General features: G+C 44.1%; 1 long non-coding RNA gene across 1 annotated transcript in view; it reads left to right on the forward strand.

Annotated features, from left to right (window-relative positions):
• The window catches only part of LOC115271151, a 56225-nt gene extending 34284 nt beyond the window's left edge, over positions 1-21941 (forward strand). Inside the window, exons 3-4 of the long non-coding RNA XR_003899756.1 lie at positions 6370-6487; positions 21783-21941. This is a non-coding gene — a long non-coding RNA (uncharacterized LOC115271151). The remainder of the gene's footprint in view (positions 1-6369; positions 6488-21782) is intronic.
• The last annotated feature ends 697 nt before the right edge of the window (positions 21942-22638 follow it).

Consider the following 22638-nt stretch of genomic DNA (forward strand, 5'->3'; position numbering starts at 1 on the left):
GGAAGAGATGTTGTCGAGTATCTGCCTGTGTGTTGTGAACGGGGAAAACCGCTGCTTAGATTAGTGTACAGGCACCTCCCCTGCTTCTCAGTGCCCGTGCAGTGGAGCAGACCGCTCAGGCTGTGCTGGTAGGCGATTAAGCCTCATTAAGCCCGAGTTGGGGGCTGAAGTAAATGTTGGGCTGCAGTTCGTTGCAGAGCCCTTAAGACATTGCTTTGAGCTGGATTCTGGCTGGCAGGATTTTGGCCTCGGCAATTTACTGGGGTTGTGGGGAGGAAGAGGTGAATCTGGAGATGTAAGTAAAATGTGATGTTCCCCAGGTTGGGACAGGCTTCTCAGGCTCCTGTCTCCAACGTTTTCCTTGTTCTGAACATCTGGCATGGCCTTGCATTTAGACTTAGTGATGCTGTGGTGCCTGGGCTGCATGTATAAAGGGCTTTGGGGAAATATTTTGGCTTTAATGTAAAAATGTGCTTTTATATAATCTTCTTATTCAGCTACAAAGAATGACTTTATGAACAATAGCTACAAAAGAAGGCCCTGGTTCTGCAAGCTGCTTTGTGCAGATGGACCCCTGCCTGACTACCTGGGGCCTTCCATGCAGATCAGTTTACTGGATCAGGGCCCAAGTAGTCAAATGAAAAATAGTGTTTATGCCTTTAAAAAAAACAAAACAAAAAAACCCCTGTAGGCATGGCACTTCCTTGCTCATCAGATGTGCTCCCTGTATGGATCCAGAATCTTCTCTTTTTTTACTCTGGTGACAAAGTTTAGCGATATTTTTGTTCTTGTTTTAATTTTTTTGTTAGCACTGTACTAATGAGGAGTGAAATGGGTTCTGTTCCTTTTTGTGCATTATTAATATAACTTTACTAGCCCCAGTGGCAGGGTCAATGACTCACACCTGTGCTGAAGACATTGGAGGGGGTTGCACAGGTATAGCTGAAGACATAATTTGACCTAAAGAACCTTTTATTATAGTTGATGATGCACAAAAGGAAAGATTCACAGCTTCTAAGGTATCAGAGCCACGTTAGTCTGTATTCACAAAAACAACGAGGAGTCCGGTGGCACCTTAAAGACTAACAGATTTATTTGGGCTGCATCTGAAGAAGTGGGTTTTTTACCCACAAAAGCTTATGCCCAAATAAATCTGTTAGTCTTTAAGGTGCCACTGGACTCCTCGTAGCTCCTAAGGTGGAGTTTTCAGAGCAGACATCTGGTAATCCTCCTTCCTCATCTTTTTAACTTATTAATGAGGTCCAATGTGATTGGCATATAATTACTCATTTTCAGACTATCTAATGGATGGGCAACACCATAAATGTAGAGTTTTGCTAAACCTCCTGAATTTAAAAAAAAAAAAAAAAGTTAAATCTAGTTCCAGGTAAGTCCCACACTGTATTTTCTCAGATTTTTTTAAAATGAAATATCCAGAAAATTCCATAGAAACTCTCTAAGTCAAAATCCTGTCAAATGCAGAAAGTAATCACACTGGAGGAATGAAGAAATAAGTTTTTTTTCTCTATTATAATAATCTTTGGTGTTTTATAATACTAGATTTTTTTTTTTTATTTTTGTTTTTAATTTAAAAAAAAAAAAAAAGACTGGATTCCTGTTTAAAACACACTTTGAAAAAACCTCTCAATTCCAATTAAGCAAAACATTATCTTTAGAGTGACTAAAATCTATTTCAATTTGTATAGTTACATGTCACCCCTAAAACAAACTAATTCCCTAGTGTTGAGCTGAGTTCAGAGCAGGATCCTCTGGATCTTGGGCCCTGATCCTACAATTGTATCCATGTGTGTGGATTCTTGTGGAAGGAGGCTCAATGGTATGTGTTGTTGTTTTACCTAAACCATTTATGCCATGAGAAATAAACTGAAGGTAGCAGATGCAGTGGCCAAGTCTATGTGAAGTTGCCTTGTTCGCTCCATTTCTGAAAAATCTTTTACGGCTTTATTACAAAGCTGTTAAAGAAAAGTTTTTGTATCCTTTATTTAGCATATTTTTACATGTATGCCCATTAGTTAATACTACCAGATATGCAAGTTAAAGTAATTTCCATCCTATAAATTAAAACTGAAAAAATGTAAATGTGAAATTGCACCCCATATCTTCAGTGATAGTATTAATATGATTATAATATAATTATAATGTATTTTATGCAAGATGAATCATGTGAGGTGTAATTGGGAAAGTTATGATTTGCTGAGTATGATTATCCTATTTGTATGCATGTATCATTTTTGGATCTGAAGTTATGAATATTGACTATGTATCTGTGTTTCAAATGTAGTTACACCTGGGTAACGCCCACTAGACAAGATGCTTTCAATCTAGATAGTGGGTGGGGAAGGGCCTCTTCTGGGCAATGGGCCATTAGGAAAAACAAAAGGCCTTAGGAGAAGCTTATCTCCCATCTGGTGAGCCGTTCTATGAAGCTAACACAGTCTCCAAGTAATGGCTGCTATGACTTTATGACTGCTATGATGAGACCACATGTCTCTAGATTCCATCTTGGGATGTCAGTATTTTTCCATAGACTGGTCTGGGAATCAAGCTTTGGGAACAAAGGGTTCCCGCCATATGCAAAAGCTATATAAGGCAGGGAATGACATCATCTGGTGTTCTTCACTCCCCACCCAAGAAGACTCCTGGAAACATCTGAGGACAAAGACTGAACTGGGGGAAGTGCTGGACCCAGGCTAAAGGGATTTTAGCCTGTGAGTGAAAGACCTGGGGATTCCAAGCTGTAAAGCAAGTTCAGCTTGCCCCTTAAGAATCTGCAGCCTGCTTGTTTAATCTCTTAGGATGGGAATCTATTATTCATATCCAGTCTCTTTAGTATATTAAGATTAGTTTGCATTTTTGTTCATTTGCTAGGTAATCTGCTTTGATCTGTTTGCCATCACTCATCACTTACAATCTATCTTTTGTAGTTAATAAACTTGTTTTTGCTTATCTAAACCAGTGAGTTGGAGTGAAGTGTATGGGACAAAGGGTGTTGCACATTCCTCTCCACATTGAGTGGGGGATGTGAATTTTATGAGCTTACGCTGTACAGTTCCCTGTGCCGCACAAGACAGTATAGTTTTGGATTTATACTCCCGAGAAGGTGTGTGCCTGAGGAGCTGGGAGTTGCCTTAGCTGCAGCCTCCTATGCAGGGGCAAGTCAGAGAGTCTGCATGTAACTGCAGCTGGTTGTGTTCCCTACCAGTATGTATGCTGGTGAAAGTGCAGGGTGGAGGGCTTTGCAGCTTGTCACAGAAGTACAGTGTGAGAGGGAGCCCAGGCTGGTGGGTCAGGGGGCTCAGTGGTACTCCAGTTCCAAGTAGCACCCTGGGGGAAACCCATCACAGTAACATTTTTAGAAGCTTTATGGCAGGGGGTCGATTGACTGATTTAAATCAAAGGGCTTTAAATCATTAACTTAATGATTTAAATAGTTTTTATTTTGTGTGTGTGGGGGGGGGGGTTTCCCCATGGGTTGATAACCATTTTAACTTGCTTATTTGCAGCTAAATGTAGCCTTTACACAAAATTGGGTACCTCTTTTTGCTAACTAGGAAGATACATTATACCTATACACATTTATTTAAGATTTGTGACTTGCATCAAGCTGCATTTGGATGGAAATTGGAATTCAATTAATGCACAATCAGCATTTTAAAATGTGGGTTTTTTTAATTAAATTAAACTTAAATGTGCTGGGTACGTAAGGCAAAAACTTTAAACTTATCAAAATACATTTTTGCATTTAGAAGTAACTGATTTATTAAACAAAGGCAGTATTATCTGTAAGTAGATGAATTGAACCTATTGTTTGTGATCACCATCTCCTTCAAGCTTTTAGAACTAGTATATCTCATCTCTCACACCTAGTTTTTACTCCTAGATTGGAAGGGGAAACAAGCTTCCTGCTTTTTCAAGACTCTGCTTTTCGCACCTTTCAGTGAACTAGTCATTGAACTGCAAAAGTTGACTAAATTGAAAAAAATTCAGAAGAGGCTATAACACTTGTACCTAGATGAAATGCTGCAATACCATCTTGTAGACAAGGCAGAGCCATCCTAATGCATTGGCACAAGTATAAGAAGCTAAAAGTCATGTATTTGCTTCGATATGGGCTGTTAATAGGCAGGATGGAACTCCAGCTGGAAAGGCAGATAACAGCCATTTGGACTGAACTACGACCATAACTAAGAAAATATCCCTTTATACACCAGTTCAGAATTGTCTTTGTTTTGGAAACAAAGCATCTACAGTTGCGTGGACAAGCTTTTGAGAGTAGTGAATCAAGATTAACCAACTAGTCCTGGGCAGCAGTCATACTTCACGTTTCCTACATCTGACCTCTTCAGAAGTAGCACTTCTATTTCATTTCAGTGTTAAGCAATGAAACCATTGACATCCTGAGCCAAAAGTACAGGTTCCTTTTGTTCTTCAACATCTTAAATTGTGGTTGAAGAAACACTTTGATGTAGTACTGTCGAAATATCTATATCTTCAACAATTGTCATGAGCAGCCAAATATTGGGATTGGGACTGTTCTTAGTATAAATCTAAATACATACATTTAATCCTCCTTTCCCTATGATTAAACTAAGTAGTGAGTATCACTAGACATACTAGGGCTACACGATGTATTGTAAATACACATGCTTTGTAGAACTTGCAAAATATTGGGTGAACTTCAGTTAGGAGCGAAAAACTCAAATGTACTGAGAAGTCAGTCTAGCTGCTGTACACCAGGTATATTTATAAGGGATAGGCTTATAAATATTGGAGGAAGTACTATACTTGAAGGGGGGGGGAATTAATTCCTTTAGGATTTGTATACCAGAACTCTGTTCTAAAAATACATAAAGAACATAAACACAATAATATATATGCTGACTAAGTGTTTGTATGGATAACATGCACACATAGATACATTTCTTCCCCCGGCACAGATTAGAAAGTACAGACGTGGCTGTCTTTACACTGTGTCTATATCTACTATGAGTCACTGGCAGAAGTTCAGTAGCCAGTATTCTAATTCATTTTGGCTCTTCATATGAACTCCCTTGCCATGTGACTGTCTTTTGTATTCTCCATATTCTTGAAACTAATAAATCCTTATATCCATGGAGCCTTAGCCAAGATAGCTTTTTATCTTTCATTTTTTACAAATCAAGTCTCTTTGTAGAAGAAAACAAATTACCATAATTTCTCACTCTTAAATGACAAACTCTCTCATATTGTAAATTCATATCTCAGAACCAGTATGGAAGACTGCTTGTTAAATCTATACGCTGTGTATTTATAATGTAATACAGTAACTTGCGACAACCAAAAGCTTTGGCTCTTTTACTGCCAAATTTGCGACAAGGGTCAAGGGGGAGAATGCTTGTATCAGTGGTGCAAGTAGGGTGATATGGTCCAGTACGCCATACCAGTAAGGTTTCGGGCTCTCCCGGGAACTGCAGTGGTGAAAGGAGCAGAACCCCACGCTGGTAGCTCCTTTGGCACGGCTGTAATGCCCCCAGCCTCGCCTCCCCACAGCCCTGTCCTCCGGTGGGGCTGCTGTACAGACCCCCCTCCCCCCCAGACAGGACTCAGACACAGCTGCGTGGAAGGGCTGGGGGGGCGGGGCTGGAGGCGGTACAGCCGCACCAGAGGAGCTGCTGGCCTGGGGCTCAGTTGCCAGCATGTCTGAAAAAAACATTCTCCTGTCAGAAGAGGAGACACTCTTCTGCTGGCAATTCCCAAAGCAGGTGTGACTGTGAACTGGCTATTGTTCCAGAGAGCAAGTCCTTCTCTCTTAGCAGCCCACACAGTAGCTGTGCCATGTCCACCCACTGGGAGTGCTCCCCCTGGAGGTAACGTGAGATGGATCATGGGGAGAGGAGAGGATGGGGCCCCAGGTGGGGGGCGGGGCAGGATCACGTGAGGGATCATGTGGGGAGGTCATATGCCCCCCCCCTTTAGCTGGTGCAGTGTACCGGTAAGAAATGAATTCTACTTGCACCACTGGTTTGTATACACCTTGTCACAAAAGTTCTATTTCCCTCTCCAGTGTCATCTGCTCTTATACCAAGTTGTAAACAAAATGCTTTTTTTCCACCAACCCTTGTGAGAATCCATGCTCTTGCAATTATGAAGTAGTGTGACCGGCTGGATCATGGATTTGCTATTTAGAAACGAACCTCTCTGGGGAAACTGAACAGATCTTTTGTTTTTCCTCTTCTCTACATTTGCTTTTGATTTGATTTGTTCTACAGGGTCCATCTGTGTCAGTTGGCTGCTCTTATCTCTCATTGTTGGTCTCTGAAGAGCTAGGATTTATTAGAATGCTAATATCCTTGATCGCTTTATTCACAGCTTGGCCTTGGAGATATCAATCTCTGACTGTAAAGATAAACATGAAAGCTTGATGGGACTCTTAAGATCACTGAGTGGAAAATCAGGAAACTGTGTGTGAAATTGGAAGGTGACCAAGGTAGGAAAATCACTTTCCAGGCAGATGCTGTTTCTTAAATTGCTGCTTTTGAGAAGTGCAGCAAGTTCTTTAACTGCTTGGAGGGAAGGGTTTTTTTATTTGTTTGTTTTGTTTAAATGATGAATACTTTTTCCAAAGACCCTCTTGAGCTGATCTACACTACAAAGCTAGGTTGACGTAAGCATGTGCACGTGTCTACACTTAAATTTGTCTCCCACCAATGTAAGTGCCCCATTATGGCAACAGAGTAGCACCACCTGTGTGGAGCATTGAGCCATGGTCCATGTACTCAGGTCGATGCAGAGTGAGTGTAGACACTGTGTTACCTATGTTGCCCCAACAGTGCTCCATCAGCTGTCTCTCAATACCTGATGCTGACCATTCTGATCACAGTTGTGAACTGCATTGTCCAGGGGTAATCTGGAAGCCCTTCAACCCCCTACCCCCCCATACACTTTAAAACCCCACAGATTTTGAAATGCTCTTTCCTGATTGTCCAGGAGAGCACACCTAGCAGCTCTCCATTGTTGTGTGCAACTGCCCAGCTGACTCTGCCAGCTACACTCTATGCCAGGCTGGAGCACGTTTGGAGAGAGGAGATATTAGATCTCCTGGGCCTGCAGGGAGAAGAGGCTGTGTAGGCACAGCTACGGACCAGCTGTAGAAATGTGGACATCTATGAGCAGATTGCACGAGGGATGCAGAAGGGGTACGGCAGGGATCAGATCCCCCTCCACACCCTCAGAACGCCCGAGCCGGATGAGAAGAGGACTTGGAATGACCTGTTCAGTGAGATCCTGTAAGCCAAGGCTACATCAGACCGTGAGCAGAGGGCCTGGAGGGTGAATGTTGCAAACTGTATGGAAAAGGAAAGCGTGGACAGGAGAAAAGCCCAGGAGTCCGAGAAGGAGATGCACCAAGCTATAATGAGGCCTTTCTGGCAGCGAAGACAGATGCTACAGACTCTTGTGGACCTACAGATTCAACAATCTTGGGCTTGGCTCCCTTTGCAGTTAATGGAGAACTACATTGACACCTCCCTCCCCCCTCTCCCCATAGTCCATGTGGCATCAGGGGGTGCATCCCTACCACACCATACCGAGGACATTAAGTACACCCACAGGTCAGTGTTTATGTACCTAAACGGACATGAATGCTCTTTCCCATTCTTAAGCTCTGTTCCACAAACTTAAATTTTTAATGTATTTGCTTTTAACTTGCAGATTTTTATTTGTGCCGTGTTTTCTTTACAAAATAAAATTCTGTTGTTTGGAAAATAATTCATCTCTATTAGTTCCAACACATGCTGCAGAATGCCTACCGGTACTAAAAGCCCCACTTCTTTGTTGTTCAGTCTGACACAATTCATAGAACCAGTGAAGAGAAAACAGTGCAATAATCATAAATGTACAGCAAGTACCACAAAATTCATAGGTGCATTGACAGTGTTGTATTCACAGATGTGCACCAAGAACCCCACAGTTCCCAACAGGCCCCAAAACTGCAGGCCCAGATAGAGCACAGTATACCCCAATGCCTTATTGTAGCTCATTTCAAACTGCTCTTTCAAAGCCTCACTGAGTGTTGAGCTCTTCTAATAGCCCTTGTCTGGCTGTTCCAACTCAGCAAACAGCTGCTCTACCTCTGCGCTCCACCACAGCAGCAACTTTTCTCCCTTTGCTTCACAGATATTATGCAGGACACAGTTGGCAGCTATAGCCATTGGGATGTTTTCTTCACGGGATCCAATCTTTACTCCTGAGGGGATTCTGCACCTAAAAATTGTGCCAAAAAATTAAAAATTCTGCAAAAGTCTGTATTTTGTCAAAATAATGCAATATAATCACACCAGCTTCAATTGTTTTGGTAATTTATTTAAACTACAATACAGAAAAAAGTCACAATAACTATTCAGCATTTTCTAAACACATGAAAGTTAAGTTACAAACACTTGGTAACTAATACCCTGCATTCCAGTTATAATCCTGGGTTTTTATTTAAATTACATTAAGAACACCAAACAGCGTAAAAAAAAAAAAAAGTAGAATGTTATTTTAAATTGCTCAGACTTTCGAAAGTCATACAGTTTTGCTAATCATTGTCCTGGACGTGGCTGGGTACTTTGGGAAGTGCTTGATTCTGATTGCCTGACATTTTATTGACTGCTTGATAAATGTTTTATTTGCTCTCAGTCTTTTTTTGTTTTGTTTTGTTTTAATGGGGAAGTAAAATCCTGAGCTGTAATCTAACCCCATTTTGACACTTTGGCACAGGAAAAAAGTGAGAGAGCACATAGATGATCTTCCTAGCTGACTCCCTTACTGTCATTTATAAGGCTTTACATCACTCTAGCAATGTAGGGGCCTTAAAACTTTTACAGGTTTTATGCTCCTGGGGGAATTGACTGAGAATGTGAACAGATAACTAAGAATAGGAATATTAACGATGTTACTCGCAGGCAGGCTGCTACATTTCTGCCTCAGAGAATGAGATCAATTAACTAGCAGGCAGGCTGCAACGTTTCTGCCTCGGGGAAAGAGCCTTCCTCATGCATAAGAAAAAGACCTACCCCTCCACGCCTCCAGCGAGCTGCAGTAGCAAGTGAGAGGATCAGAGTCTCTCTCACTTGTTGGCAGGCATGCATGCCCTGGCCCTCTCCCCCTGCAATGATTTGCATCTCTGAGGGCTTGTCTACACTACAAAATTAAGTTGACTTTATCTAATTTGACCTTGAGCCTCCAAATTAATTAAGTTGATTGTGCGTGGCCCCACCAGGCTCATTGTCTCAATGGATTGCATCCTCACTAGCAGTGCCTGCATCAGTGCATCGTGGGTAGTTATCCCAAAGTGCAACTTGCCACAGTGTGTTTTGGGAAGTTTGTGCAATGCCTCATGGGACCAAAATGTTGTTGCAGGGGAGAATGGGAACATTGTGTCGGCATCCCATGATGCACTGTGCTCCTTCCCTCATATCAACGGCAAACAACCCAGTGGTTTTTCGCGCCTTAAAACCGCCATGTGTATGACATAACTCCAGAAGCATGGAGCCTGCTCACTTGTGCACTCTTGCTGTGAGCATCTCAACACCTAGTGCCTTCTCCTGCAGTATTTCCAGAGCCGAAGTAGGGTCCGCCACACAGAACAGTGTTGTCTTGTAAGCCGCCCTGCTGCAAGCCATTGGAAAAAAAACAATCCACAGTTGCTGCTGGCGGTCACAGAGCAGCTGCACTCTGAGTGCCATTTCTGGTCCTGTGAAACAAGCACTGACTGGTGGGACCGCATCGTTTTGCAGGTATGGGATGACGAGCAGGGGCTGCAGAACTTTCGAATGCAGAAGGCCATCTTCCAGGAACTTTTTGCAGAGCTTTCTCCTGCCCTGTGAGTGGCAATCGCTATTTGGAGCTTGCAACACCAGACAGTTACCAGTCAGGGGGGAATCAATTTGGAGTAGGTAAATCAACTGTGGGAGCTGCTGTGCTCTAAGTGTGCAGGGCTGTTAATCGACTTCTGCTACGAAGGGCAGTGGGTCTGGGAAATGTGCAAAACGTAGTGGATGGTTTTGCCGCGATGGGGTTCCCTAATTGCGGTTGGGCGATAGATGGCATGCATATCCCCATCTTGGCACCAGACCACCTTGCCAAAGAGTACATAAACCGAAAGGGATACTTTTCAATGGTGTTGCAAGTGCTGGTGGATCACGGGGCATTTCACCGACATCAACGTAGGATGGTCAGGAAAGGTTCATGACACGTGCATCTTTAGGAACTTGGGTCTGTTCATAAAGCTGCAATCCAGGACTTTCTTTCCAGACTACAAAATGAACATTGACAATGTTGAGATGCCTATAGTTATCCTGGGGGACCCAGCCTACCCCTTGCTCCCATGGCTCATGAAGCCATACACCAGCTGTCTCGACAGCCATAAGAAACGGTTCATCTATAGGCTCAGTAAGTGCAGAATGGTGGTTGAATGTGCCTTTGGTCGTTTAAAAGAGTGCTGGAGAAGTTGGTTGGACCTTAGTGAAGAGAACATCCCCCCCCGTGGTTATAGCTGCCTGGTGTGTGCTCCATAACATTTGTGAAATAAAAGGGGGAAATTTTCCGCAGGGGTGGGCAGTTGAGACAGATCACAGGGCAGTCATTTTTGAGCAGCCAGATCCCAGGACTATAAGAAGAGCACAGCAAGGGGTGCTGTGTATCTGCGAGGCTTTGAAAAGCGGTTTCAATAATGAGTCACAGTAATGTGAGCTGCTTGTCTGCATTGTGCTTTCCCAAACCTTCATCTGCCTTGTATCACTGTCCCTGTAAAGCCAGCCCCCCGCCCAAGCCCACTGCTTCTACTCAGTTAAGAATGTTTATTTCAGGGGTCGGCAACGTTTGGCACGCAGCTCGCCAGGGTAAGCACCCTAGCGGGCCGGGCCAGTTTATTTACCTGCTGACGCGGCAGGTTCGGCCGATCACAGCCCCCACTCGCCGCGGTTTGCTGTCCCGGGCCAATGGGGGCGGCGGGAAGCGGCGGGGGAGAGGGATGTGCTGGCCGCAGCTTCCCACTGCCCCCATTGGCCCGGGATGGCGAACCGCGGCCAGTGGGGGCCGCGATCGGCCGAACCTGCCGCGTCAGCAGGTAAATAAACTGGCCAGGCCCGCTAGGGTGCTTACCCTGCTGAGCCGCGTGCCAAACGTTGCCGACCCCTGGTTTATTTTATTTAACAAAAGTAAAGAAGAACAGAGAAAAAAAAGGTAACCTTGGGGAAAAGGGATTGTAAAGTTGGAACGAGAGAAACATTTTCAGCTGTGTAACATAATGCATTCCAGACCATTAAAGGTCTATGAATGGGCCCCTTTTGTTCCTTGTACCCTCCCCCTGAGTTAAGTGAAAGGGATAATGGACTTTTCACCCATGCCTTATAGAACACTTGGGGGAGGGTGATCCTGCGCCAGGCGATGCTGGCTGGCTGTCCACCAGGGTCTGCAGAGGTCTCCAGCTTCTGTTCCTGCAGTTCAACCAGATGCCTCAACATGTCTGCTTGGTCCCTCATAATTGGAAGCATCTCATCCTGCGCCGCACACTCTTGCTCATTGGAAGCTTTCCTGCTCTCCATGTCCATTTCTAACTTCTTGGATAGTGAAATCCTCCACGTTCTCAGCTCTGTCAGCTGTCGCGGAGGCGTTCATTATCTCAGTGAACATGTCCTCCCGCGTTCTCTTTCTCCTCCTTCTAATCAGTGAAAGTCTACCTTCAGGTGTTGATGACACGCCGAAGGACACATTTCCAGCTGTCAGTCATGGGAAAAAATAAAGGAGCCATTGCATAGGAATAAAAGGTTTCCATAGCAAGGCTGTTTTCATTATAAAAACAAAAAAAACCCCACCTCTTTTACACTAGGTGCAAGCCATGACATAATCAGAATCCGTAACCATTCACTGTGCCATTTTGCTGCTCCAGCCATGGTGAGTAGCCCCTCGTTTTCTCTTCTCTACCCCCCGCCCCCCCGGTCATGGGTAACTGCACTTTTAATGAAGTTTGTGGCAGGCTCATGTTGGCAGTAGAGATAGCTAGTCGAACAATGGCCCTTCCCTATAGCACCACGAGAAGCGGTTTAGGAACCGGGGGGGGAATGTTTTCACTCCCAAATGGCGGAATCTCTCATGTGAGGCCCCAGTCCCCTATCAGCCACTTTAAACTACTTGCCGACCCAGGCCGAGCACAGTAAAGGCACATTAGTGGCCACGTTTGGCGATCCGGAATGTGGGTGGGGTGGGTCTACATGGCCCCCCCCCCTTTTTTTTCTTTTTTTCTTGTAAGAGCACTTTTAGTGAGAACTTCCCCCGTTTCCCCTAGGCAACCCTATGTGATATCAGTCTCCTGAGGGTAACAGGCGGAAAGGAAGGAGATGCTGCAAGCATCAGGGTATAGACCCGGTCCTTATGCTGATATGCTGTGTACCACAATGATGCCAGCAGAATTAATTCAGGAGTTGCAGGGAAGGTATGTCCTACCATGGTGGAAGAAATAAGACTGCCCTGCCCAGAAACCTTCTGCAAAGGATTGCAGAGTACCTCCATTAAAGTTTCCTAGAGATATCCATGGAGGATTCCCAGGCTATCCCAGTCCACATAAACAGTCTTTTCCCGGGGGCCACCCTCTGCGTAGCTAGAGTGGCCTCTTGTAAGCAGAGAACCACAGCACCTCGCTTTTTCTTCACAGTAAACATGCAATACCACCGAATGTGTGCCCACTAAAGTTCAGCTGGACTTTGTAACTGTATACTCACCATACCTGTATACTCAGAGGTGCCTTCCCCGGCATCACGGTCGGCCACCATGATGTCCTGCGACCCACAGAGTTCCAGGGTTAAAAATATTTCCTGGCTCTTGGGGAGAATGGATCCATCGCTCGCCTGTCTCCCATTCTCCTTCTCCTCCTCCTTTTCTCATCCACCATATCGTCCTCTTTGTTGTCCCTAGACTCACACATTTGTGAGGTGTCCACGTTGCTTGTGGAGGTGCTAGTAGGGTCACCCCCGAGAATCTCATGCAGCTCGTTGTAGAACCAGCATGTGTGGGGTTCAGCACCAGAACGACTGTTCGCCTCCCTTGCCTTGTGGTATGCTTGGCTTTTATTTTCACACAGCACTGCTGTGTGTCCCTCGTGTAGCCCTTCTCCCCCATTCCATGAGCGATCTTTGCATAGATGTCAGTGTTTCTTCTGCTGGATCAGAGCTCTGCTGCACAGACTCTTCTCCCCAAACAGCAATGAGATCCACCACCTCCTGTGCAGACCAGGCTGGAGCACGTTTGGGGCATGTAGTCTCCATGATCAGCTATGCTCAAGCTGGCACACTCCCGATGCTGATCAAACAGGAAATGGGAAATCAAAAATTCCTGGGGCTTTAGCAGGGGAGGGGCTGTTTCCTGTGTACCTGGCTGCAGTGCAGCCGAGTTGAGAATGATCTCCAGAGTGGTCACAGATGAGCATTGTGGGACACCACCTGGAGGCCAATTAAGTCAAATTACACAACGCTGCGTCTGCACTACCTCGCAGTCAACCCATGAAAACCGAACTAAGTGCTACGCCTCTCGCAGAGGTGGCTTACAGAAGTCGACATTAGAGGCAACTTAGGTCGGTATAAAGGACCTGGTAGTGTAGACACATATATTAACAGGTCAACTTAAGGCGGCCTCCTTCGACCTAACTTTTTAGTGTAGACCAGGCCTCAGGCATGCTGGAACAGACGTGCTGCCAGGGAAGAGGCATGTCTTCCCCTGCAGGTTTATTTTGCATTTTTCTGCGTGGAGGGGCACAGAAACATGCAGACCATATGAATTCTGTGCCCCCTGGAGTAAATCTTATGAGTAAACAACACCGTCACCCTTTCAATCTAGCAAAAACACGTTTGACTGTCATAGTGCACCGGCTGAGCCTTGGTGCTGTCGAGATGGCTGGTGCATGTCTTCATGAGCCAGGGGAGTAAGGGGTAGGCTGCGTCTGCCAGGATCACTACTGGCATTTCAATAGCGCCACTGGTAATCTGCCAGTCGGGAAGAAAGCCCCTGCTTGTAGCTTTCTGAAAAGTGCTGTGTTCTTAAAGCTGCAAGCGTCATGCACCTGCCCTAACCAGCAAACATTGTAATTGAAGTGGTGATCCACCAATGCTTTCATAACCGTAGAAAAGTAGCCCTGTCTGTGGATGTGCTCTGTGGCAAGGTGGTCTGATGCCAAAATAGGGATGTGTGCGCCGTCTATCACCCCACCAGAGTTTGGGAGCCAGCCCCATTGCTGCAAATCCATCCTCTATGGTCTGCACATTGCCAAGCCTTACATAGGAGGAGATGATTAATGGCCCTGCATGCTTGCATGACAATGGCCCCTATAGTGGATTTTCCAACTCCAAAATGATTTCCCACTGACCGGGAGCAATCAGGTGTTGCAAGTTTCCACAGGGTGATTGACACTTGCCTCTCCAGTGTCAGTGCAACTCTCCTTCTGGTGGCCCTGGGCTGGAGGGCTGAGGCAATCTTTCCTCCACAAAAATCACCATGTTCCCTGCTGATTTTGTGGTTGGTTCTTGCAGCTCTGCAAATACAGGAGGATTGTGTGTCCTGTGCTTGCAATGCTCATGATAGTAGTGCAGAGCTGTGCAGGGTCCTTGAACCTGTCAGAGATGGCAGACAGTGAGGAAGGTTGTGTGGATGCATGGGATTTTTAAAAAACGTGTGAAAATTATGGGATATAGATAACACTATGGGATGAGGAAAGTTGCATGATGGGAAATTGACCCCTTGCTCCTAATCACCCCTGCGTGACTTGGCAGTGCATGGTGGGGCAGAAACAAAACTTCCCAAAACACAGTGTGCTGGATGGTGGCACGTTGCACACTGGGAGACCTACCCATAATGCACTGTACTGTGCATCGACACAAGCAGTCCTGGTGAGTACGCACAGCACTGACGCAGGGAGCCAAGTATGCACGTGCACAGGTGATATGCTAACTGCGGCAACTTCATGCTGACATAACTTGTGGCAGCAAAAGTTAGTAGTGCAGACATGCCCGAAGATGCTGCTTGTGATGATAGGCTGCCATTAGCAGGCAGCAAGGTCACCTGAGAGGATTCATCACAGAAGTGGGCAAACAAATCCTTTCAACTATACCTGGAGAGCATGTGAAAGTGCTTTGGCCTTAATTTAAGCAGTCCTTCACCACTTCGCTAGGAAACAGTCTCTCAAAATTTTGGGGCCAAGGTTAAGGGCTTATCTAAACAGCAAAATTATACTGGTATAAACTAAAGCGTGAATCTAAACCGATCTAGCTAAGCCAGTTATCATCCCTTCTGTGTGGACTCACCTAATTCTGGTATGAGTGGTCTCTTTCAGTGTAGTTGATACTGCTTAGAAAGGAAGTTAAGTTAAATTGGAAAAAAGCCACTTGTCAATTAGAATAAGAATGTCCACCCTGGATTTATACCCATATATCCAATATAATTAAATAATGTTACAACTAATAAAACTTTCCAGTGAGGACAAGCCCTGAGATTTTTTTTCTTATTATGTGGCCCATTGTGCTGAGTTCAACAACATTATGGCCTACGCTTTTTTACAAACTTACTTCACACAAAGGTATTGGGTACATTTTTTAAAAGCACCGGAATCACTTTTGAAAATGGGATTTAGGCTCTTAAATTACTCAGGTATTTTTAAAAATTGTACTCGCTGTTCCTTAGCTTCATCAGGTCTAGGCCTGTATTTGTTTGTATGACAATAGTGCCTATGAGCAGTAGTCATGGACCAGGACCGTGCTGTGCTAGGTGCTGTACAAACCCACAACGAGATATTGAATCCCAATGGTTAAACCTCAGCTGCATTCCAGCCTCTTTCTTTGATGCAAGATATGTTTTTGGATGTTGACCTTGATTGAGTGTGGAGGACAGAGTTATAATCCTGCAGATTAGAAACTAGTTCCTTCCCTTCTCTGAATTTTGCTAGTTTAATTAATGAAGTGTTAGGGCAAATGTTGGAAACCCATGGCTCAGGCGCTGCAAGAACCTAACCTTATAGCAGATCTCTACTCTGTGTAAATTACAACCAACTGGGAAAATTTATTTGCACTCTCCAGAGGACCACAGCTGTGCATATAAATTCATGGCTGATGCTTTTTGGTGCAGAGTGGAGCACAGTGCTTGTGACACCTGATTAAAACTCAGAATTTCTGTTTCCTGGGAAACTTAGAGGTATTGTTTTCACTCTGCACTGGAACAAAAGTGAATATTTTTGGAATTCCTGGAAAACTTACAAAATTTATTTTTATATTTCATGGCATGTCCACAGTGTAGTGACGGCTACATTATGCACTGTTACTACTGACGTCATTAATTGGAAAAAAAATTATAAAAATATAATAAATGAAGAAAAAACATTTAAAAAATCCAAAACAACATTTTCCAAAATGAAGGTGGTGGTTGTTTTTAAATATTTACCCTATCGGAAACTTCATCAAAATCAATATGACTTCACACAACTTCAGTTTAATTGAAAAAGCTTTTTCTGACAAAAAATTAAAATTTTCCGACCAGCTGTACTCCTAACTTAGTGAGAGCAAAGAGCATTGCAAAAACTGACCTGAACATTCAGGAAGCATCGACATGCCCCGATAGGTATTCGGAGATGTTTAGAGAGAGAGCAACTGCTGGCTAACACTCTGACCCAACCAACACAAAGGAACAGTGAGAGAATGAAGCTAGAAAGGGAGCTAGAAAGCAGAGGCACCTGCTATCTCTTCTTTCTGCCCTCTGAAGAATGTGGCCTGGGAGTGGCTCAACTTGTTGGAGATCAGAGGCCGAGGGAGAGAACAGTGATTGTGGGGCCACTGTGGGAGTGAAAAATATGAGGAAGGAAGGTAGAGGTAGAGGGAGAGACCTACAGGTGGAAGAAAGGAAAAAGCTGAGGATGAATCATAACAATGGAAACGCAGTGCTAGTATGCCTAATTCTAATTGTTTTCTATAAAAATGCCATAACATTACAGTAAGCACACACACATCTGGCTTTAGATATTGGGGTATAATAGCATGTGTATTTAAGTGTGGAGAGACCTGATTATACTGTGGCGCTTAGTGTTTCTAAGTAGGAGAGGGCAATAACCAGCTTTGGTTTTATGCTTTTACAGTGCTGATAGAGGTTTGTGTCTAAGAAATAGAAAGACTGGTGGCTTGTAGTGAGTTGATATTTTAACCTTTCTTGCTTCTGACAGATTACACTGGGACAGAATTCTAGATAGGTTGGCTTTTCTGTCCTAAAACATTTATTACATCATCTGGAGTTTACTGCATTTTAAGAGTGTGCAAAATATTCCAGTGGTATTCCCACCAGATCTCCCACCAACCACCCACTTGTTTCATTTACATCGCTAACATTCACCCTCCTGGCCAAGTCTAAAGATTGTCATGCATGGTCTTGTAATACATTAAATCACAACTGGGAGTGACATGGCAGGGGATGGGGTTTTGCACATGGGGACACTGCTCATTGTGATGACTTTGTGTATCAAACTGGCTTGGATATAGCTTGCAAACTATCAAGTTCCTGACTCCAAATTTATTAGAACGTAAGAATGGTCTGACCCAGAATGGCCAATGGTCCATCTAGCCCAGTATCATGTCTTCCGACAGTGGCCAATGCCAGCTGCTTCAGTGGGAATGAACAGAACAGGGGCAATTGAGTGATCCATCTCCTGTTGTCCACTCCCAGCTTCTGACAGTCAGAGGTTTAGGAACACCCAAAGCATGGGGTTGCAGCTCTATCTTGGCTAATAGCCATTGATGGACCTATCCTCCATGAACTTATCTAGTTCTTTTTTGAACCCCTTTATAGTTTTGGCTTTCACAGCATCCCCTGGCCAACAAGTTGACTGTGTTTTGTGTGAAGCAGTACTTCTTTATGTTTGTTTTTTAAACCTGCTGCCTGTTAATTTCATTGGGTGACTCGGGTTCGTGTGTCACAAAGGGGTAAATAACACTTCCTTATTCACTTTCTCAATGCCATTCATGATTTTATAGAACTCTATCATACTCCCCCTTAATTTTCTCTCTTCTAAGATGAACAGTTCCCAGTCTTTTTAATCTCTTCTTATATGGAAGCTGTTCCATACCCCTAATCATTGTTGTTGCCCTTCTCTGTCCTTTTTCCAGTTCGAACATATATTTTTTTGAGATGGGGTGATCAGAACTGTACGTAGCATTCAAGATGTGGGCGTACCATGGATTTATAGTGGCATTATGAGAACTTGTCTTCTTATCAATCACTTTCTTAATGGTTCCTAACATTCTGTTAACTTTTTTGACTGCTTCTGAACATTGAATGGATGTGTTCAGAGAACTATCCACAATGACTTCAAGATCTCTCTTTTTGAATGGTAACAGCTAATTTAGACCCCATCATTTTGTGTGTGTGGTTTGGATTATGTTTTCCAATGTGCATTACTTTGCGTTAATCAACATTGAATTTCATCTGCCATTCTGTTGCCTAGTCACCCAGTTTTGAGAGACCCCTTTGTAACTCTTCGCAGTCAGCTTTGGACTTACAAAACTTACTCAAGATAGGTATCATCTGTAAACTTTGCCACTTCCCTGTTACCCATTTTTCCAGATCATTTATGAATATGTTGAACAGATCCTTGGGGAACCCCACTATTTCTCTCCACTGTGAAAATTGGCAATTTATTCCACCTTTTGTTTCCTATCTTTTAACCAGTTACTGCTCCATGAGAGGATCTTCCCTCTTAAGGAAAGTAAGCATTCATGGGATAAAAGCCTGTGGTGAGGGAGCTTGTCAAAGGCTTTCGGAAAGTCCCAGTATACTGTATCTAAGGCTGCAATGTAGTCACGGAATCTGTGAGTTCCAAAGAGCTCTGTGACTTCAGCCAGTGTCGGCTGGGAGCTGCAGGGTCCCTGCCGCCTGCGGAGGCAGCAACCTGTGGGGTAGCCCCGCAGCCCCCGGCCACCGTGGGTGGCAGGGGGGAGCCCCACAGCTCCCCAGCTGTTCCTAGCCACCAGGAGTGGCAGGGGGAACCCCCGCTGCTCACTGCCACCCCGGGCGGTGGGAGGGACCCGATGGTTGGGGCAGTCCCTGCTGCTCCCATGCAACACAGGTGGCCATGGGGTATTCACCGAGCTCCCGGCCACTGCTGGTGGCAAGAGGGACTCCTAATGCTCCCAGCCACTGCGGGCAGCATGGGGGATCCCTGTCACCGCAGGTGGCAAGAGAGACCCCTGGAGCTCCCAGCTGCTACGGGCGGCAGGGAGGACCCCAGCAGCTCCCAGCCACAGCAGAGGGCACCCTGGAGCTCCCAGCCCCTTCTCTCCCCTCCCCTCCCCTCCCGGGCTACCCATTTTGTCATGGTTATTTTTATTAAAAGTCAAGGACAAGTCACAGGCTTCTGTGAATTTTTCATTATTGCTCGTGACCTGTCGATGACTTTTACTAAAAATATCTGTAAAAAAAACTTAGCCTTAACTACATCCACTGGATCACCCTTGTTCACATGTTATGTGACCAATGATGCTGGATTGTTAAATGTTACCTGAGTAATTCTCTTTTTTCTCTCTCATGGTTCAGCTTCAGAAAAACAGCTGCAAGGTGGAAATAATAATATTGGGTATTTTTTATTATGTGGTAGATATTAGAATTTGATGGGTATAAGATATTCTTTCCAAGACACAATTAATATTATCCAGGTGTTTGAATGACTCTGAAAACAGTAGCACCACTACATCTTGTGTATGAAAGCTGCTCAGCCTATAGCTACTAGGTAGACTGTGAGCATTTTCAGTTTATTCAGTGCAGATAGATGTAGATGAGGGAAATGGGTATAAGTGTCACTTATATACACCTATTTAGGGCTGAATGGTTTGTTCTTGTGAAACCAGGGGATCAACTTGTCCTTTTTGGTTTTCCTAATAATGAACAGGCTCTGGTAATCGGTCTGTTTTGGAGATTCATAGCTCTTTTCTGAGTTTAGTAAAATTACAAACTTTATGATGGTAAGATTTAAGTTTATAGGCTTAGTGATTAGTCTCTAATTCTAAAATATGCTGCCAACATGTGTCTTTCGAGAAATTCAATTGCTTGAATTATTGTTAAAATGCCTGTATGGAATAGGCTATAAAAACAATGTCTGCAGGGAATGGCTGGCCTGTGCAGGTAAACCTTGAAGAAACTTTTATATGTAATTCTTATTCGAGTAGACGACTCTTCTCGCCTCTTCCTATTTCCATCATAAAAATATCTCACCACAGCCTCAGTCCTGTAATCTTATCTATATGAATGCATTCTTGTGCCCAGGCAGACCCTAATGACTTAGAAATGGGACTCTGGTTGTAAGGATCTTCCTATAAAGATCAAGTGGCAGGACTGGATCCCCTATTTCCTCTGTGCTGTACAAGACAAATGAACAGGGCTTTATAAGCCACTGCCATGATTACTTGTAGTTTTCTTTTAAGACTAATTACAGAAAAATGTTGAACTTTGGCTGGCCCTAGTACCTAATCACTGGGATAAGCTGCAGGGACAGCTGGTTTCTATGCTGGGCACTCTCTTTATTCTCGTTGGCAATTATATCCATCATGACAATGAGCAAGTTCATGCCAACTGAAATCAGGCACGAGTGAGAGTCTGCTTTGCCTGTGCAGAGGAAACGGCCTGAGAAATTTTCATGTCCTAGTAAACGTATCGGCATACACTAGAATTCACTGAAGTTCTTCTGAGTCTTGGTATTGGTGCTTTCAAAGCCAGGGGCAGAGACACCCACTAACCAGTCAGATAGAGGGGCAATGCTGTAGTGAGAAGCGCATCTCCCCTTCGTCCCTCCCCTACCCCGGCCCGCTGTCGAGAGAGGTGCTGGGATTTCTACCAGAGTGCTCTCCATGAACCTTGCTTGAGGCTGTATTAGCTTTTGCCTAGTATAGCACTTCCTCTTTTGAAAGCTGAACAGCCCCCACCATGGGTTTGTATCTATCCAGCTGGTAGCCCTTGAACATTCTCTGTCCCACACTGGATACTGCTGGCCTAGGAGGTGTTTGATAGATTTATAACCCTCTTCTGGATAGTCGGAAAGAAGAGCAACCACTTCCTTCCTCATTTCCCTATCTCCAGCGTTGTCCTGCCTGTTGAGGATAGAAGTCTCTGCTACTCCCATGCCAGCCTGCTTGGTGGTGCTTCTCTATTTCCCTAAGCTTTTTATTTTACAGTGGCCTTCCTTCCTCAGGAATACTCCCAGTGATTGCCTCTATACATAGTTTTCTTGAGCAACAGCAAAGTGACACTGATATTGTCAGAGTCCCTCCTGTCCTCTGAAGAGCAGCAGTGAAAACTAGGGTCTTGTTAGCTTTCCTGAGCAGCAGCAGAGCCACTGCAATTAACTTGTATTTATTTACAGAATCAGGAAAAGAGCACCACATCAGTTTGTGTTTGGCAGGCTACCTCTGTAATGGATCAGGGCTGGGAAATGAATATTAAAAAACAAAACAAAACTCTGCAGTCACTAGACGGCTTACAATTCACTTCTCACAACTGGCAATTGAACTTTTCAAGGCCTGCTTGATGAGTCCAAAAAAAAGTTGTATTAACTGTAATAGATGGATCTTACTAATGAAAACAACTATAAATCTCTGTGCTGGCATGTGCAAAATGTTTCTCTTATAACCTGCTATGGTGAATTAAGCTTCCAATTGTAGCTCTGTTGTTCAATATTAAGCATGATGTAATTTCTTAAACTGAAATTATACAAAACATTATTTTGACAGATCTCTGTAGATGTGAGGAGGCACAAAAGGGACAGTTTATTCTTTTGAAGTTGCTGGAACTGCTTGCAGTAAGAAATAAAAGCTGTGCGTCAATCAAGAAAACTATTTCAATTGTTCAGAACATGCTGCTAAACTAACCTTTGCAGCTACATTTTTAGACGTACCATGGGATGCATCAAGTCCAAGAACGCTTTTCCAGGCTCAAACACTATCCTGGATGAGAGGAGCAGGGAAGGTGGTGAAGGATGCAATGGGGAGAAATCTTCACTGATTACAGTGAAGCTGGATGAGAGAGGCTCATCAAGTACCATAGTGCTGGATTATGCGCACCGGCTCTCTCATGAAATTCTTGATCAGGCTGTGAAACAATGGGCAGTGACTGAAAGCAAATATAGTGACATTCCTTTCATCGAAAGTGATGTGCCCTGAATTCCGAGGATTATCTTCTCAATAAGCCTCCATCTGTCTGTTAAACAATTCACGTTTGGTGCTATTGCAAATAAATAAGTTCAAGAAGCAGCAGCTGTGATTTAAGCATAACTCCAACTACAGTACTGTGTCTGGAAGGTCGGGGGAGCATAAAATCTCCTTTTATTCACAAGCAACTGGACCACAGCAGAATCCATTAATCCGTCAGTTGTGATCCACTGTAGGTTGAGAGTGTTCTGTCTGCTTTGTATGTGCTGAGTCTGGTCATAATGAATGTCAGGAAAATGGGTGTGCAAAACTGCTGCAACTGTAATCACCACCCAGTGGTCACAGCAACATCAGCACCAAAGATCCTTAAGGATAAGGTACAAACTGTCTTTTTTTAATGTGCTGCATAAAAGCTGTTGTAACAATAGATTACTTTACA

Source organism: Terrapene carolina, unplaced genomic scaffold (assembly GCF_002925995.2).
Source record: "Terrapene carolina triunguis isolate 2854851 unplaced genomic scaffold, T_m_triunguis-2.0 Scaffold62, whole genome shotgun sequence".
In the NCBI taxonomy this organism is placed as follows: Eukaryota; Metazoa; Chordata; order Testudines; family Emydidae; genus Terrapene; species Terrapene triunguis.